This window comes from Haliotis rubra, unplaced genomic scaffold, assembly GCF_003918875.1.
Source record: "Haliotis rubra isolate DU_JTF1 unplaced genomic scaffold, ASM391887v1 Scf1245, whole genome shotgun sequence".
NCBI classification, from domain to species: Eukaryota; Metazoa; Mollusca; class Gastropoda; order Lepetellida; family Haliotidae; genus Haliotis; species Haliotis rubra.
Genome location: NW_025765165.1, coordinates 17284 through 36306, shown reverse-complemented (window position 1 = coordinate 36306; position 19023 = coordinate 17284). Strand labels below are relative to the sequence as shown.

Sequence of the window (19023 nt, the reverse complement as noted above, 5' to 3'; positions counted from 1 at the left end):
CCGGTATCTTACACATGGGTAGAAAGGTCCGGTATCTTACACATGGGTACAAAGGTTCGGTATCTTACACATGGGTACAAAGGGCCGGTATCTTACTCGTGGGTACAAAGGTCCGGTATCTTATACATGGGTACAAAGGTCCGGTATCTTACACATGGGTACAAGGGTCCGGTATCTTACACGTGAGTACAAAGGTCCGGTATCTTACACATGGGTACAAAGGTCCGGTATCTTACACATGAGTACAAAGGTCCGGTATCTTACACATGGGTACAAAGGTCCGGTATCTTACACATGGGTATAAAGGTTCGGTATCTTACTCGTGAGTACAAAGGTCCGGTATCTTAAGCATGAGTGCAAAGGTCCGGTATCTTACACATGGGTAGAAAGGTCCGGTATCTTAAACATGGGTACAAAGGTCCGGTATTTTACACGTGGGTACAAAGGTTCGGTATCTTACTCGTGAGTGCAAAGGTCCATTGTCTTATGACATTCCGAAAAGGGGTTTTAATTAGTTATACACGGGATACATATTCTTAAAGTTAAAGAATAATTTTGACTTAACTACAGCAGGGATAAGCAAACAAATCACCCTTCAGGGTGCTGTATGATGTATGTATGTTTAATAATAATAAATAATAATAATGGATATTTCAGCGCGCCATTAGCCACCAACTGGTACATACTTAGGCGCTACATAAAAGCATACATACAATGCATGCAAAAGGATAAAACAGTAACATGAGTTGGAATATGTTTCAATGTCACTGGAACCTGTTGCCCCGTTTTCACCGTTTAGATTTACAATCGATGACATCACCCACTGCATCACAGACAGTTATAATGTGTGCATTGAAAGTGGGATGTGGGCAAACGCGACCTACGTCACCTTGACTCATTGCTACTGTCAGGGACTGCCAGTGTTGTTTATGTGCCGCTGACAAGTGTCAGTCTCGATATCTGATCAGTTGAGATGAGCCAGCTGGTACAATATGTTTGCCAACCATCCTCCACTATGTGAAAGTAGTGCATGGGGATTCTTCAGTCTTGCGTCATGCCAGTTCCCAGATTTCGTGCCAACTGATGATGCTGTTGGTGTGGAGATGAATATTGAGCATGTCATGAATGAAGGTTTTTGCAACACATTTCTTAGGTTATGTTTTTCTTTGATCATCGTTTGTTTCAGTGAAGAAATTAAATGGGCACAAACATGTCCCTGAACGCTACCCAAACATTACAATTTGCATTGAAAAGGTACGCCTCCATTCAATGCTGATTTCCATCTCAAATATACACTCGGTACATCCAGTTGTATTGCAGATCTGTGACCAGCAGATGACAGGGGGTTGTCGGCAGCCCGTACTAGAGGCCGGTATGTATTGCAGATCTGTGACCAGCAGATGACAGGGGGTTGTCGGCAGCCGGTACTAGAGGCCGGTATGTATTGCATATGTGACCAGCAGACGACAGGGGGTTGTCAGCAGCCCGTACTAGAGGCCGGTATGTATTGCAGATCTGTGTCCAGCAGATCACAGGGGGTTGTCGGCAGCCCGTACTAGAGGCCGGTATGTATTGCAGATCTGTGACCAGCAGACGACAGAGGGTTGTCGGCAGCCGGTACTAGAGGCCGGTATGTATTGCATATGTGACCAGCAGACGACAGGGGGTTGTCAGCAGCCCGTACTAGAGGCCGGTATGTATTGCAGATCTGTGACCAGCAGACGACAGAGGGTTGTCAGCAGCCCGTACTAGAGGCCGGTATGTATTGCAGATCTGTGACCAGCAGACGACAGAGGGTTGTCGGCAGCCGGTACTAGAGGCCGGTATGTATTGCATATGTGACCAGCAGACGACAGGGGGTTGTCAGCAGCCCGTACTAGAGGCCGGTATGTATTGCAGATCTGTGACCAGCAGACGACAGAGGGTTGTCAGCAGCCCGTACTAGAGGCCGGTATGTATTGCAGATCTGTGTCCAGCAGATCACAGGGGGTTGTCGGCAGCCCGTACTAGAGGCCGGCATGTATTGCATATGTGACCAGCAGACGACAGGAGGTTGTCGGCAGCTCGTACTAGAGGCCGGTATGTATTGCAGATCTGTGTCCAGCAGACGACAGGGGGTTGTCGGCAGCCCGTACTAGAGGCCGGTAGGTATTGCATATGTGACCAGCAGACGACAGGGGGTTGTCAGCAGCCAGTACTAGAGGCCGGTATGTATTGCAGATCTGTGACCAGCAGACGACAGAGGGTTGTCGGCAGCCAGTACTAGAACAAATCTTTGTTTTAGAAACATTTACAGTTAATTCCGGGCATGGTTGATGAGGTAACAATAGTGGGATATAACAGGGGGTAAGAAAACAAATGGAAGCCAGGCATTTGCTGTCACTTCAACAGCACAGTGAGTGGTTTCTGAGGAAATGCTGGCCTCATTGTCCTTGTAATTATTACTTTTATGGCTGGCTTCCATTTGTGTTCTTACCATTACCATTTATTGAATATAAACAAGCATTTCGAAGAAACCACCGTTCAGCTAAGCAACGTTACAGAAATGAAACATTTGATGAAATTTACCAAGCAGCTGAGGTAGACATCCAAGTATACTTTAGAGTTACAAAAAGGTTAAAACGTAAAAGAGAGTAAACACAGTCTCTAACCTATAACGGTGACTCCTGTAACACGCAGGAAGGTGTATGTAATCTCTTTGCCAGGTACTTCAGAGACTTGTGGTTAATATGGTTGATTGTTGCCAGTCAATGGAGTGAGTAGTGTTTTTGGGGGATGTGCTCTGAGAGAGCTGATTTTTGGTCCGATTGGCGCCAGCGCATACTTTTAGAGTCTTTAAAGATACAAACCGAAACATGAGTCTCATTAACGTATTCAGACAATGACCTACTTTTCAGCCGATCCGAATTTTCTCGTGTGAAAGTAAACATAAACACCAGAAACAACTATGGTTACACTGAATTCCAATTCCTCGTTTCATAAGAAAATGGTATTTACAAATGAATTTTAATTTTAAACTTTAAAAACATCGTATTTCTATATTTTATTGCGATGTGTAGACAGTATGACCTTAACTGAGACGTCACAGACTGCTCCAGTTTGATGAAGTCGTCGCTCACTGGTTACACCTGTTATGTGTTTTTTGCGCTTATTCAGTGTAGTTTTGTAACGCACAAATGTGATTGATATAATATCAAGTCCGTACCAGACCGCCAATCTTTTCTAGCGGCAGAGCCTCCTTTTGAGATTTCCACGATTTCCAGATTTCCGTTTGTCAGAGCACGTTGTACGACAGAGCACGCTGCACGACGTGTTTGCAAGGATTAGAAGGAGCGTAGTGTTGCAATATACAAGTGGTTAGATTTATCAAATAATACTGACTAAAATACTATCCCAAAAAAGAAACGCATATGCGTTTTGTATATTTTTAAATCTAATTACCATTTGTGTTCAAACAATCGCGTCAAAATATGTAACAATAGTGTTGATAACATGATTTTACACTATTGCACAAGTGATAAATCGGCTTTACCTGAAAATGTTGATTTTGATGAGATTTCTTACAAGAACTAAAAAGGCATCGCCACAACGCAACAGAAACCACCTTCCAGTTGAAATTGTGCAGCAAAGAGCATGCTCAGTCTGGCTATAAAAATCCAGATTACTTTCGGAAATCGGCATTCGTTTTGAAGGAGTTTCAAGGTCAAATCACTACGCCACGTCTTGACGCTGCGACACGGAACATCGCCATTGAAAGAATGCACGCTGGAGATTACCAATTTTCTGTTGCCAGGCGTCTGGATGTTAGTCTGAACACGATATCACTGCTTGCAGCTCGCTACAACCAAACAGGTATAACAGATGACCGTGTCCGTACAGGCAGATGCCGAGTCACCACTGCAGCCCAAGGTCGGTACATCCGGGTACTACATTTGCGTGATCGTACTGCCACGGGTGAGAGCACATCAGCCAGGGTGCCTGGACTTCTGAGGATATCCGGTCAAACTGTACGGAGCAGGCTGAGAGAGTTTGGACTGAGAGCCAGGAGACCTGACGTCGGGACCATGCTACGTGGTCACTATCGCGCTCAACGTCTCCGTTATCTGGTTGTATAGACATTACGTTCTTCTAAACTGATGTTAAAACTCATGTGTTAAAGTCTATTTGTGGACGAGTTATACATGTTTGAAAATTCATTTTCGCAACAAATTTCTGGCTTATGCGTTTCTTTTTTGGAATAGTATATTATGTCTCCAGTTGAATGAATTGGTCTCAAAATTCTGGACTGATTAATGTACTAAGTTGCGCAATAGGACGAAACCCAGTCAGAAGGAAACGAGACTGTTGTGTAATCAATGTTTTGACTTGGACAATTACAACCGCAGCTGAACAGGGATCAAGGAGCGTACCTCCCGAGTGCCTGGGAAGTCAATTAGCTCATTACTGGCTTCTACCCAAATCTGCTAATCACTTGTATAAACTCTTCTCTAGTATAATCAATGCCCACCATCTGTACATCTCACCCTTTCATCTCCCGTTTCTTATCCAATTTATTGTATATATACATGCAACAATGGCTTCTTGTACATTTTGTATCTATACTCATTGATGTATCTTGTACATTTAGTATATATACTCATTGATGTATCTTGTACATTTAGTATCTATACTCATTGGTGTATCTTGTACATTTTGTATCTATACTCATTGATGTATCTTGTACATTTAGTATATATACTCATTGATGTATCTTGTACATTTAGTATATATACCTATTGATATATATCATTGATGTATCTTGTACATGTATATATACTCATTGTACATCTTCATTGATGTATCATTTAGTATATATACTCATTGATGTATCTTGTACATTTAGTATATATACTCATTGATGTATCTTGTACATTTAGTATATATACTCATTGATGTATCCTGTACATTTAGAATATATACCCATTGATGTATCTTGTACATTTAGTATATACACTCATTGATGTATCTTGTACATTTAGTATCTATACTCATTGATGTATCTTGTACATTTAGTATATATACTCATTGATGTATCCTGTACATTTAGTATATATACTCATTGATGTATCTTGTACATTTAGTATATATACTCATTGATGTATCTTGTACATTTAGTATATATACTCATTGATGTATCTTGTACATTTAGTATATATACTCATTGATGTATCCTGTACATTTAGTATATATACTCATTGATGTATCTTGTACATTTAGTATATATACTCATTGATGTATATCATTTAGTATATATACTCATTGATGTATCTTGTACATTTAGTATATATACTCATTGATGTATCTTGTACATTTAGTATATATACTCATTGATGTATCTTGTACATTTAGTATATATACTCATTGATGTATCCTGTACATTTAGTATATATACTCATTGATGTATCTTGTACATTTAGTATATATACTCATTGATGTATCTTGTACATTTAGTATATATACTCATTGATGTATCTTGTACATTTAGTATATATACCCATTGATGTATCTTGTACATTTAGTATATATACTCATTGATGTATCTTGTACATTTAGTATATATATACTCATTGATGTATCTTGTACATTTAGTATATATACTCATTGATGTATCTTGTACATTTAGTATATATACTCATTGATGTATCTTGTACATTTAGTATATATACTCATTGATGTATCTTGTACATTTAGTATATATACTCATTGATGTATCCTGTACATTTAGTATATATACTCATTGATGTATCTTGTACATTTAGTATATATACTCATTGATGTATCTTGTACATTTAGTATATATACTCATTGATGTATCTTGTACATTTAGTATATATACTCATTGATGTATCTTGTACATTTAGTATATATACTCATTGATGTATCTTGTACATTTAGTATATATATACTCATTGATGTATCTTTTAGTACATTATATACTCATTGATGTAGTATTTAGTATACTCATTGATGTATCTTGTACATTTAGTATATATACTCATTGATGTATCTTGTACATTTAGTATATATACTCATTGATGTATCTTGTACATTTAGTATATATACTCATTGATGTATCTTGTACATTTAGTATCTATATATACTCATTGATGTATCTTGTACATTTAGTATATATACTCATTGATGTATCTTGTACACATTTAGTATATATACTCATTGATGTATCTTGTACATTTTAGTATATATACTCATTGATGTATCTTGTACATTTAGTATATATACTCATTGATGTATCTTGTACATTTAGTATATATACTCATTGATGTATCCTGTACATTTAGTATATATACTCATTGATGTATCTTGTACATTTAGTATATATACTCATTGATGTATCTTGTACATTTAGTATATATATACTCATTGATGTATCTTGTACATTTAGTATATATACTCATTGATGTATCTTGTACATTTAGTATATATACTCATTGATGTATCTTGTACATTTAGTATATATACTCATTGATGTATCTTGTACATTTAGTATATATACTCATTGGTGTATCTTGTACATTTAGTATATATACTCATTGATGTATCCTTGTACATTTTAGTATATATACTCATTGATGTATCTTGTACATTTAGTATATATACTCATTGATGTATCCTGTACATTTAGTATATATACTCATTGATGTATCTTGTACATTTAGTATATATACTCATTGATGTATCTTGTACATTTAGTATATATACTCATTGATGTATCTTGTACATTTAGTATATATATACTCATTGATGTATCCTGTACATTTAGTATATATACTCATTGATGTATCCTGTACATTTAGTATATATACTCATTGATGTATCTTGTACATTTAGTATATATACTCATTGATGTATCTTGTACATTTAGTATATATACTCATTGATGTATCTTGTACATTTAGTATATATACTCATTGATGTATCTTGTACATTTAGTATCTATACTCATTGATGTATCTTGTACATTTAGTATATATACTCATTGATGTATCTTGTACATTTAGTATATATACTCATTGATGTATCTTGTACATTTAGTATATATACTCATTGATGTATCTTGTACATTTAGTATATATACTCATTGATGTATCTTGTACATTTAGTATATATACTCATTGATGTATCTTGTACATTGAGTATATATGCTCATTGATGTATCTGGTACATTGAGTATATATATGTATCTGTACATTTTAGTATATATGCCTTGATGCATTCATTGATGTATCTCATGATACATTTAGTATATACTCATTGATGTGTCCTGTACATGAATCTTGATGTACATTTAGTTATCTATGCTCATTGATGTATCCTTGTACATTTAGTATATATACTCATTGATGTATCTTGTACATTTAGTATATATACTCATTGATGTATCTTGTACATTTAGTATCTATACTCATTGATGTATCTTGTACATTTAGTATATATACTCATTGATGTATCTTGTACATTTATTGATATATATATATATACTCATTGATGTATCTTGTACATTTAGTATATATACTCATTGATGTATCTTGTACATTTAGTATATATATACTCATTGATGTATCTTGTACATTTAGTATATATACTCATTGATGTATCTTGATGTATCTTGTACATTTAGTATATATACTCATTGATGTATCTTGCACATTTAGTATATATATCATTGATGTATCTTGTACATTTAGTATATATACTCATTGATGTATCTTGTACATTTAGTATATATACTCATTTGATGTATCTTGTACATTTAGTATATATACTCATTGATGTATCTTGTACATTTAGTATCTATATATGCTCATTGATGTATCTTGTACATTTGTAATTTATATCTTGCATTTATATACTCATTGATGTATCTTGTACATTTATATTGATGTATCTTGTACATTTAGTATATATACTCATTGATGTATCTTGTACATTTAGTATATATACTCATTGATGTATCTTGTACATTTAGTATATATACTCATTGATGTATCTCTGTACATTTAGTATATATACTCATTGATGTATCTTGTACATTTAGTATATATACTCATTGATGTATCTTGTACATTTAGTATATATACTCATTGATGTATCTTGTACATTTAGTATATATACTCATTGATGTATCTTGTACATTTAGTATATATACTCATTGATGTATCCTGTACATTTAGTATATATATACTCATTGATGTATCTTGTACATTTAGTATATATACTCATTGATGTATCTTGTACATTTAGTATATATACTCATTGATGTATCCTGTACATTTAGTATATATACTCATTGATGTATCTTGTACATTTAGTATATATATACTCATTGATGTATCTTGTACATTTAGTATATACTCATTGATGTATCTTGTACATTTAGTATATATATACTCATTGATGTATCTTGTACATTTAGTATATATACTACTTGATGTATCTTGTATGTTGATGTATTGTACATTTAGTATATATACTCATTGATGTATCTTGTACATTTAGTATATATACTCATTGATGTATCTTGTACATTTAGTATATATACTCATTGATGTATCTCATTGATGTATTTGTTGACATCCTTAGTATATATACTCATTGATGTATCCTGTACATTTAGTATATATACTCATTGATGTATCTTGTACATTTAGTATATATACTCATTGATGTATCTTGTACATTTAGTATATATATACTCATTGATGTATCTTGTACATTTAGTATATACTCATTGATGTATCTTGTACATTTAGTATATATACTCATTGATGTATCCTGTACATTTAGTATATATACTCATTGATGTATCTTGTACATTTAGTATATATACTCATTGATGTATCTTGTACATTTAGTATATATACTCATTGATGTATCTTGTACATTTAGTATATATCATTGATATATATACTCATTGATGTATCTTGTACATTTAGTATATATACTCATTGATGTATCTTGTGAATCATTTAGTATATATACTCATTGATGTATCTTGTACATTTAGTATGCTCATTGATGTATCTTGTACATTTAGTATATATACTCATTGATGTATCTTGTACATTTAGTATATATACTCATTGATGTATCTTGTACATTTAGTATATATGCTCATTGATGTATCTTGTACATTTAGTATATATACTCATTGATGTATCTTGTACATTTAGTATATATACTCATTGATGTATCTTGTACATTTAGTATATATATTGATGTATCTTGTGCATGTAGTCTATATACTCATTGATGTATTTTAGTATATATACTCATTGATGTATCTTGTACATTTAGTATATATATATACTCATTGATGTATCTTGTACATTTAGTATATATGCTCATTGATGTATCTTGTACATTTAGTATATATACTCATTGATGTATCTTGTACATTTAGTATCTATACTCATTGATGTATCTTGTACATTTAGTATATATACTCATTGATGTATCTTGTACATTTAGTATCTATACTCATTGATGTATCTTGTACATTTAGTATATATACTCATTGATGTATCTTGTACATTTAGTATATATATCATTGATGTATCTTGTTACTCATTGATGTATCTTGTACATTTAGTATATATACTCATTGATGTATCTTGTACATTTAGTATATATACTCATTGATGTATCTTGTACATTTAGTATATATACTCATTGATGTGTCTTGTACATTTAGTATCTATACTCATTGATGTATCCTGTACATTTAGTATCTATGCTCATTGATGTATCCTGTACATTTAGTATCTATACTCATTGATGTATCTTGTACATTTAGTATCTATACTCATTGATGTATCTTGTACATTTAGTATATATACTCATTGGTGTATCCTGTACATTTAGTATATATACTCATTGATGTATCTTGTACATTTATTATATATACTCATTGATGTATCCTGTACATTTAGCATTATATACTCATTGATGTATCTTGTTTGCTACAATTCACCTGACGAAGAGGCAAGGAATAACCCAGAAACGTTGTGATATACAATATAAGTTGTCATCCGTAATATTTGCGATTTACTTGAACACCAACTTCTATATACCTCTCAGGAACCTCAAACTTGCAGAAAATGAAAAACGATTTGTCTTTTGGTACCTCTTGGATAATGGTATGCCCTCAGATAATGTCATATAAAATATATTCAGTATAGTATTGGATGACTTCCCGTCATGATCAACAGTCAAAGATTTGGTTGGCCTGATTTATATTTAGTTGGGGGCTATTTTTTTAGGATACCCCCAGTTTAATCTTTGTGTCCAGATATTCAAGCTGTCACTGTTTACAATATATTGTGAGCTGAAACTTGTGTGACCATTCAGTATTTAGTTTGAACCCTTGGCATCATGTATGCATAGTGAAAACATTAGAATAAGCTATGCCCTTATGATTACGTGATCAGAAAGGGGGATGGGTAGTGTCTCCAAAACAAACTCTTTCAGTCAACGTGAAGGGGCGAGTCACTTTAACAAGCGATTCTAATTTCAAATTGCTCTTTTATGAACTTTAATATCTAAGTGTGATTCTAGGGGACTTCTATCAATCTCAAACACAAAATATTTCTTGCATAATATTTTTCCTGAAGTTTTTGATGCATTTATTGTAGATTTTGGTCAAACAAAATGGGGATCGTGAGGCTGGAACATAGCAAAACCAAACTGCTTGAGCTTGACAGATAATATGTAGAAAAATACAACATGAAAATAACTGCATTTGTATCGTTTTCTTGGTGATTCTACATACTTTTTGATCGCCCCTCGTAGTATGTTTTGACAAACAGCAGATTAACATTAACAACAACATGTAATTGAATAACAACTGGCACAGAATTATGAGAGGCCAGTGGGAGACTAAAAACAACAAATGAGACTGGTATGGAAGCCTTCACTCTTCTTTCATTCGCATGCAAACATATCACATGACAATGTTGGGGGTAAATGTCAATTTTTAATTGACGACTATAGACATATACATTTAAAATACACCTCTAACATATACAAACATGTGAAAATTGCTTTAAAAGTTTGTTCCCAAAGTCTGTCATAAATGGGACAGCGAATTGAGTGATCATTTAAATTGAAAGACTATATTTCTACAATATAGAAAATCTAAGTTTCAATATAAATTTATATGAAGCCATTTATACAAAAAGGGAGTTGCTTAAAATGAAACTGGTTGATAATGATTTATGTTCATCCTGTGGTTCGGTAAGTGAGGGGGCAGTAGGGTAGCCTAGTGGTTAAAGCGTTGGCTCGTCACGCCATAGACCCGGGTTCGAATCCCCACATGGGTACAATGTGTGAAGCCCATTTCTGTTGTCCCCCGCCGTGATGTTGCTGGAATATTGCTAAAAGCGGCGTAAAACCAAACTCAGTCAGTCAGTCAGTCGGTAAGTGAGAACATCTATCATGTATAGATTGAATGTCCAACTATCAGACACGTTTTGGAAAGAATTCATCAATCTCGTTAATAGACTATTGAACATAACATATGAAAAAAAACCTTTTAAATTGCGGTGATGTGGAACAGCAACCAAATGAATCCCTTGGTCGGGAAACTGTGGCATTACCAAAGTTGACAATGAGAGAGTCAAGATACTGGTCACGTGATCAGCAGGCAGCCGTCCCACCAATAGTTTTGGCCATCAGCAGCGACAAAAGCAATTATGGCAAAAGCTTCTCCGAGATCACGCAACGTGTTATACAATATGTCGACAAATGACAAATGCCAATCTTCTTCAATGTACATGTTGACAAGTTAATTGTTTTGAAACAAGAGTGTGTAATGAGCAATTAGTCAACTGTTCCCCTGAAGGCAGCGTTTACGTTAGAGGACAGATGCTCACTGCACTTGGCATGAACATTGGAGACAAAGTGGCCCCTGGAGAATATACCCGATAGACAACATACGGTAGGGTTATACATTACTAATGGCGGACGTTGAAGCTGCTCGTGGTAGTTCCCGTATCAACTCGAAACTCTTGTTTTCTGTTGTGAATGTAAGCAACTTCACAGGTTTCAGACACCAGTTAATTAATAATGTCGACCATGTACAGTTTGTGCCAATACTCTATCCTCGCTGTAGCGACATGCAGACCAGCTTTCTAATACACTGGTATATAATACAAGAGAGTGACAGTCGACTAGGCAGTGGGTTTAGTTTCCAAGAGCTAGTGTAACTGAGAAATACAATGTCAGTACTGTCCTGTTACTGTATGTCCGTGCTTAACCCACAATGATATATTGTATATATATTCTCTCCTTTAAGCCATTATCGGCCCCTCTACATCAACCTCCCCCTCTCGTCCATATTACTCATTCCTTACTAGTCCACAACAACATCACTCTCCCCTCCACATCATCCTCACTCTCCAACTTTCCTCGACCCCTCCATATGCCTCTCCCCCCCCCCCCATTCCTCTCCTCGCCCTTTCCACATTCCTTTCCTTGTCCCATCCACATTCCTATACTCGTCGTCTCCACATTCCTCTCGTCGCCCCCTCCACATTCCTCTCCTCCTCTACTCCACATTCCTATCCTCGTCCAATCCACACTCCTCTCCTCGTCCCCTTCATCCTCCTTCATCATCTTCACATTAACCGTCCCCTCCCCATTCCGCCCACCGTACCAGCTGTCCTGCAACACACGCATCATCAACTCGACTTTATCCAAAAGTAATTCTTCTCATCCCATTCCAACAGGAAACGCAAATCCAACACAGATTTACTCACAACAAAAACACGTGATTACCAGACGAATCAGTGCTATTGTCTATTGTTGACATTCTGAGAGCATGTCATCGCTGCATTGTATAATATAATCATGCCCCAACGACCGTTACCATGGTTACTGGCTTCAACGAACCTTCCCTCAAGGGACCTACTGGCCTATCAACTCATCTTGTTGAAAGAGACAGCACCAACAGTTTCTGTAGCTACGGCAGTATCAGCGAGAGAAGGTGTGTGAACCCTGAGTTATCTACGAATTACAGTTTCTGTAGGTACTGCAGTATCATCGAGAGAAGGTGTGTGAACCCTGGGTTATCTACACAATACAGTCCCTGTAGGTACTGCAGTATTATTATTCATTATTGTTACTTCATTCACTGGGGAAATAGATTACTGAATAATTAAAACCCCTGAGCTGATGAAGTCAGTGTGGTTTCAATAATGAACTTATTATTTCGCTGTACGGATGTTGTTGACTCCGTCGTGGTAGATCTGATGTGTCCTGGGTGCCTTGTGTAGACGTGGGTCAACAGTGGTGTGTTCTGGGTGCCTTGTGCAGACGTGGGTCAACAGTGGTGTGTCCTAGGTGCCTTGTGCAGACGTGGGTCAACAGCCTTGCCTGTAGACGTGGGTCAACAGTGGGTGGTGTGTCCTGGGTGCCTTGTGTAGACGTGGGTCGTGGGTCCTGGGTGCCTTGTGTAGACGTGGGTCAACAGTGGTGTGTCCTGGGTGCCTTGTGTAGACGTGGGTCAACAGTGGTGTGTCCTGGGTGCCTTGTGTAGACGTGGGTCAACAGCGGGTGGTGTGTCCTGGGTGCCTTGTGGTGGGTCCTGGTGTAGTACTCTCTGACGACAACCGGGTCAACAGTGGGTGGTGTGTCCTGGGTGCCTTGTGCAGACGTGGGTCAACAGTGGTGTGTCCTGGGTGCCTTGTGCAGACGTGGGTCATTACACCCGGCGTTATGACAGGGTCCTATTGCATACCCACTGACTGCATCACCTTACAATCACGTGTACCACTGTGAATCGGGACAATCCTATGGTAAACCCACTGACTGCATCATCTTACAATCACGTGTAACATTGTGAATCGGGACAATCCTATAGTAAACCCACTGACTGCATCACCTTACAATCACGTGTAACATTGTGAATCGGGACAATCCTATGGTAAACCCACTGACTGCATCACCTTACAATCACGTGTAACATTGTGAATCGGGACAATCCTATGGTAAACCCACTGACTGCATCACCTTACAATCACGTGTAACATTGTGAATCGGGACAATCCTATAGTAAACCCACTGACTGCATCACCTTACAATCACGTGTACAGCTGTTAATCCGGACAATCCTATGGTATACCCACTGACTGCATCACCTTAACAATCACGTGTACAGCTGTGAATCGGGACAATCCTATGGTATACCCACTGACTGCATCACCTTTTTACAATCACGTGTAACATTGTGAATCGGGACAATCCTATGGTATAACCCACTGACTGCATCACCTTACAATCACGTGTACAGCTGTGAATCGGGACAATCCTATGGTATACCCACTGACTGCATCACCTTACAATCACGTGTAACATTGTGAATCGGGACAATCCTATGGTATACCCACTGACTGCATCACCTTACAATCACGTGTACAGCTGTGAATCGGGACAATCCTATGGTATACCCACTGACTGCATCACCTTACAATCACGTGTACAGCTGTGAATCGGGACAATCCTATGGTATACCCACTGACTGCATCACCTTACAATCACGTGTAACATTGTGAATCGGGACAATCCTATGGTATACCCACTGACTGCATCACCTTACAATCACGTGTACAGCTGTGAATCGGGACAATCCTATGGTATACCCACTGACTGCATCACCTTACAATCACGTATAACATTGTGAATCGGGACAATCCTATAGTAAACCCACTGACTGCATCACCTTACAATCACGTGTACAGCTTGTGAATCGGGACAATCCTATGGTAAACCCACTGACTGCATCACCTTACAATCACGTGTAACATTGTGAATCGGGACAATCCTATGGTATACCCACTGACTGCATCACCTTACAATCACTTGTAACATTGTGAATCGGCACAATCCTATGGTATACCCACTGACTGCATCACCTTACAATCACGTGTACAGCTGTGAATCGGCACAATCCTATGGTATACCCACTGACTGCATCACCTTACAATCACGTGTAACATTGTGAATCGGAACAATCCTATGGTATACCCACTGACTGCATCACCTTACAATCACGTGTACAGCTGTGAATCGGGACAATCCTATGGTATACCCACTGACTGCATCACCTTACAATCACGTGTACAGCTGTGAATCGGGACAATCCTATGGTATACCCACTGACTGCATCACCTAACAATCACGTGTACAGCTGTGAATCGGCACAATCCTATGGTATACCCACTGACTGCATCACCTTACAATCACGTGTAACAGCTGTGAATCGGCACAATCCTATGGTATACCCACTGACTGCATCACCTTACAATCGCGTGTAACATTGTGAATCGGCACAATCCTATGGTATACCCACTGACTGCATCACCTTACAATCACGTGTAACATTGTGAATCGGGACAATCCTATGGTATACTCACTGACTGCATCACCTTACAATCACGTGTACCATTGTGAATCGGGACAATCCTATAGTAAACCCACTGACTGCATCACCTTACAATCACGTGTAACATTGTGAATCGGAACAAACCTATAGTAAACCCACTGACTGCATCACCTTACAATCACGTGTACAGCTGTGAATCGGGACAATCCTATGGTATACCCACTGACTGCATCACCTTACAATCACGTGTAACATTGTGAATCCAGACAATCCTATTGTAAACCCCTACCATATCATTGCATGTGTCAGCTAATTACATATAGCTGAATAAATACCACAACGACCACTGAGTGAACGAATCTTCGCAACCAGCAATTTTTATCTTACACCATGCAGTCCTGCCATTACCCTACTAGTACACCAGTTGGAGTTGGGATTGAAATACAAACATAACTGGTTTCCTATATACAATACTTTAGCCAGCAATTGTATTTCTATTGGAAGTATTGTTTCATATTGATTAGCGGACGGTCTTCAACATGTTCAAGGTCGACGTAAAGTGGAGACGGAAGCAATGGAACAGACCGTTCTGATGCCTGTATTTGAACAATGCAGGCAACAATGGGGGCATCATGGGACATTATAACGGTTTTCTGGAGATCAATACTCTTGTCACTTGGGTATTGGAATTGAATTTATCGGAGAGCATGCGTGAACCTGTATTCAGGAATCGTTGGCTTAAAACATAACAGAGACACCAGGGCCACTTAGTAGATTAGTAGATTACGTTATACTTTCTACTTTCGTTTTACATGACTACGTATCTTCCCGTTTTCCCCAGGGTACGGAGATGGTCAGACGGACAGCCGGTCAGGGGTCTCAATGGAACAGTTAACTGAGGAAGCATCGGTACCCTGCACACAAATCAATAAATCATTCGTTGTCAGTTGCTCTTATCAAATGGAACTGGCAATAAATCAGCCAACGTTGGGAAACAGTAGACATCGTGTCAGCCGTGGGGTGTGTGGCAAGGCTTCGGCCGGGGGAGGTAAACGGTAGACATCGTGTCAGCCGTGGGGTGTGTGGCAAGGCTTCGGCCGGGGGAGGTAAACGGTAGGATGGGAACAGCGAGGTGAAATAGGGCAGTGCTAACTTAAGTTCCCTTACACAACATATATAAACTATGTAAATATATTAATTTGTATAATTCAGGCACGTCTAAATAACACTGTGCCATTCACTGCGGCAGTGACTGACGGCGGTGGTGTCGTTATACACTCAACCCTGTCGTACACCTCACCCAGCAGTGACTGACGGTGGTGGTGTCGTTATACACTCAACCCTGTCGTCCACCTCACCCAGCAGTGACTGACGGTGGTGGTGTCGTTATACACTCAACCCTGTCGTCCACCTCACCCAGCAGTGACTGACGGTGGTGGTGTCGTTATACACTCAACCCAGTCGTCCACCTCACCCAGCAGTGACTGACGGTGGTGGTGTCGTTATACACTCAACCCTGTCGTCCACCTCACCCAGCAGTGACTGACGGTGGTGGTGTCGTTATACACTCAACCCTGTCGTCCACCTCACCCAGCAGTGACTGACGGTGGTGGTGTCGTTATACACTCAACCCTGTCGTCCACCTCACCCAGCAGTGACTGACGGTGGTGGTGTGGCTATACACTCAACCGGCTATATAGAACATAATCATGTTACATTGTGTAGTATTATATACGTTCCCGCTGTATAGAACATAATCATGTTACATTGGGTAGTATTATATATATTCCCGCTGTATAAAACATAATCATGTTACACTGTGTAGTATTATATACGTTCCCGCTGTATAGAACATAATCATGTTACATTGTGTAGTATTATATACGTTCCCGCTGTATAGAACATAATCATGTTACACTGTGTAGTATTATATACGTTCCCGCTGTATAGAACATAATCATGTTACATTGGGTAGTATTATATATATTCCCGCTGTATAAAACATAATCATGTTACATTGTGTAGTATTATATACGTTCCCGCTGTATAGAACATAATCATGTTACATTGGGTAGTATTATATATATTCCCGCTGTATAAAACATAATCATGTTACATTGTGTAGTATTATATACGTTCCCGCTGTATAGAACATAATCATGTTACACTGTCTAGTATTATATACGTTCCCGCTGTATAGAACATAATCATGTTACATTGTGTAGTATTATATACGTTCCCGCTGTATAGAACATAATCATGTTGCATTGTGTAGTATTATATACGTTCCCGCTGTATAGAACATAATCATGTTGCATTGTGTAGTATTATATACGTTCCCGCTGTATAGAACATAATCATGTTACATTGTGTAGGAATATAGCTGTTTCTGTTGTAGAAAATATCATCATGCTTCACTGTGTAGAATTCTATATCATCCGTCTGTTTAGAGTACCATCATGTTACGCTGTGCAGGAATATATCCATTCATTGTTGAATTTTACAGATCTGAGAGTAATCTTTAGTTGGCCGACACCGACTAGTTTTAGGGAGTGTCATTGTTTTGAGTACGCGAGAAACACTGTGGCGGCGGCATGTTATGATGACCTTTCTTGTACACAAGAACCATATATACCGCTTCCACACACTGAACTAAACAGTCGCCCTCCCGCCATGATAATCAAAGAGCACATGTCGAAGGCGACTCTTGCTGACATGAACATTGAAATTACGCCACGCTGATTGCATCCCCGAACAGACATATGCTTAAAACCGAGCAAAATAACTTGAGCAGAGCTGTTTCTGTGATTAATCGATCTCTTGCCAGATATTCATTGACATATCGATCACGCAGCAGCTTAATGCAAGGTCACATTAAGACTCTCAACAGCTGGCCAATACAGGCATCACAGTATAAACCTACAGTTGGTCCGCCCGGGGTTGTGATCCATTACAGTATAAACCTGCCTTCCACAACGAGGACCACTGTCCATTACATCGACAGTTATAAACCTACACACCCACCTTCCATTACAGTATAAACTGCACTGGCACAGGTCACACAAGGTCCTCAAGACAAACTTTGACAATGTGTTACAGTATAAACCTTTCACACCAACCTTACCATTTGATATATGACCACCTACACTCCACCAACCTTCCATCACAGTATAAACCTCTACCCACACCCATTACCTTCCATTACAGTATAAACCTACACACCGACCTTCCTTACAATAACAGAATAAACCTACAACCTACACACCAACCTTCCATACACCTACACACCAACCTTCAGTACAGTATAAACCTACACTGACCTTCTATTACAGTATAAACCTACACTTCCATTCACAGTATAAACCTACACACTGACCTACCATCACAGAATAAACCTACACACCGACCTTCAATCACAGTATAAACCTACACACCAACCTTCCATTACAGTATAAACCTACACCAACCTTCCATCACAGTATAAACCTACACACTGACCTTCCATTACAGTATAAACTCTACACACCGACCTTCCATTACAATATAAACCTACACACCAACCTTTCATCACAGTATAAGCCTAC

General features: G+C 38.0%; 1 protein-coding gene across 1 annotated transcript in view; it reads right to left on the bottom strand.

Annotated features, from left to right (window-relative positions):
* The window catches only part of LOC124266296 (BAI1-associated protein 3-like), a gene marked incomplete at its 3' end in the record, with an annotated part of 222224 nt that extends 203835 nt beyond the window's left edge, over positions 1–18389 (bottom strand). Inside the window, 2 exon segments of the mRNA XM_046701113.1 lie at positions 12286–12289; positions 18363–18389.
* Between the last annotated feature and the right edge of the window lie 634 nt (positions 18390–19023).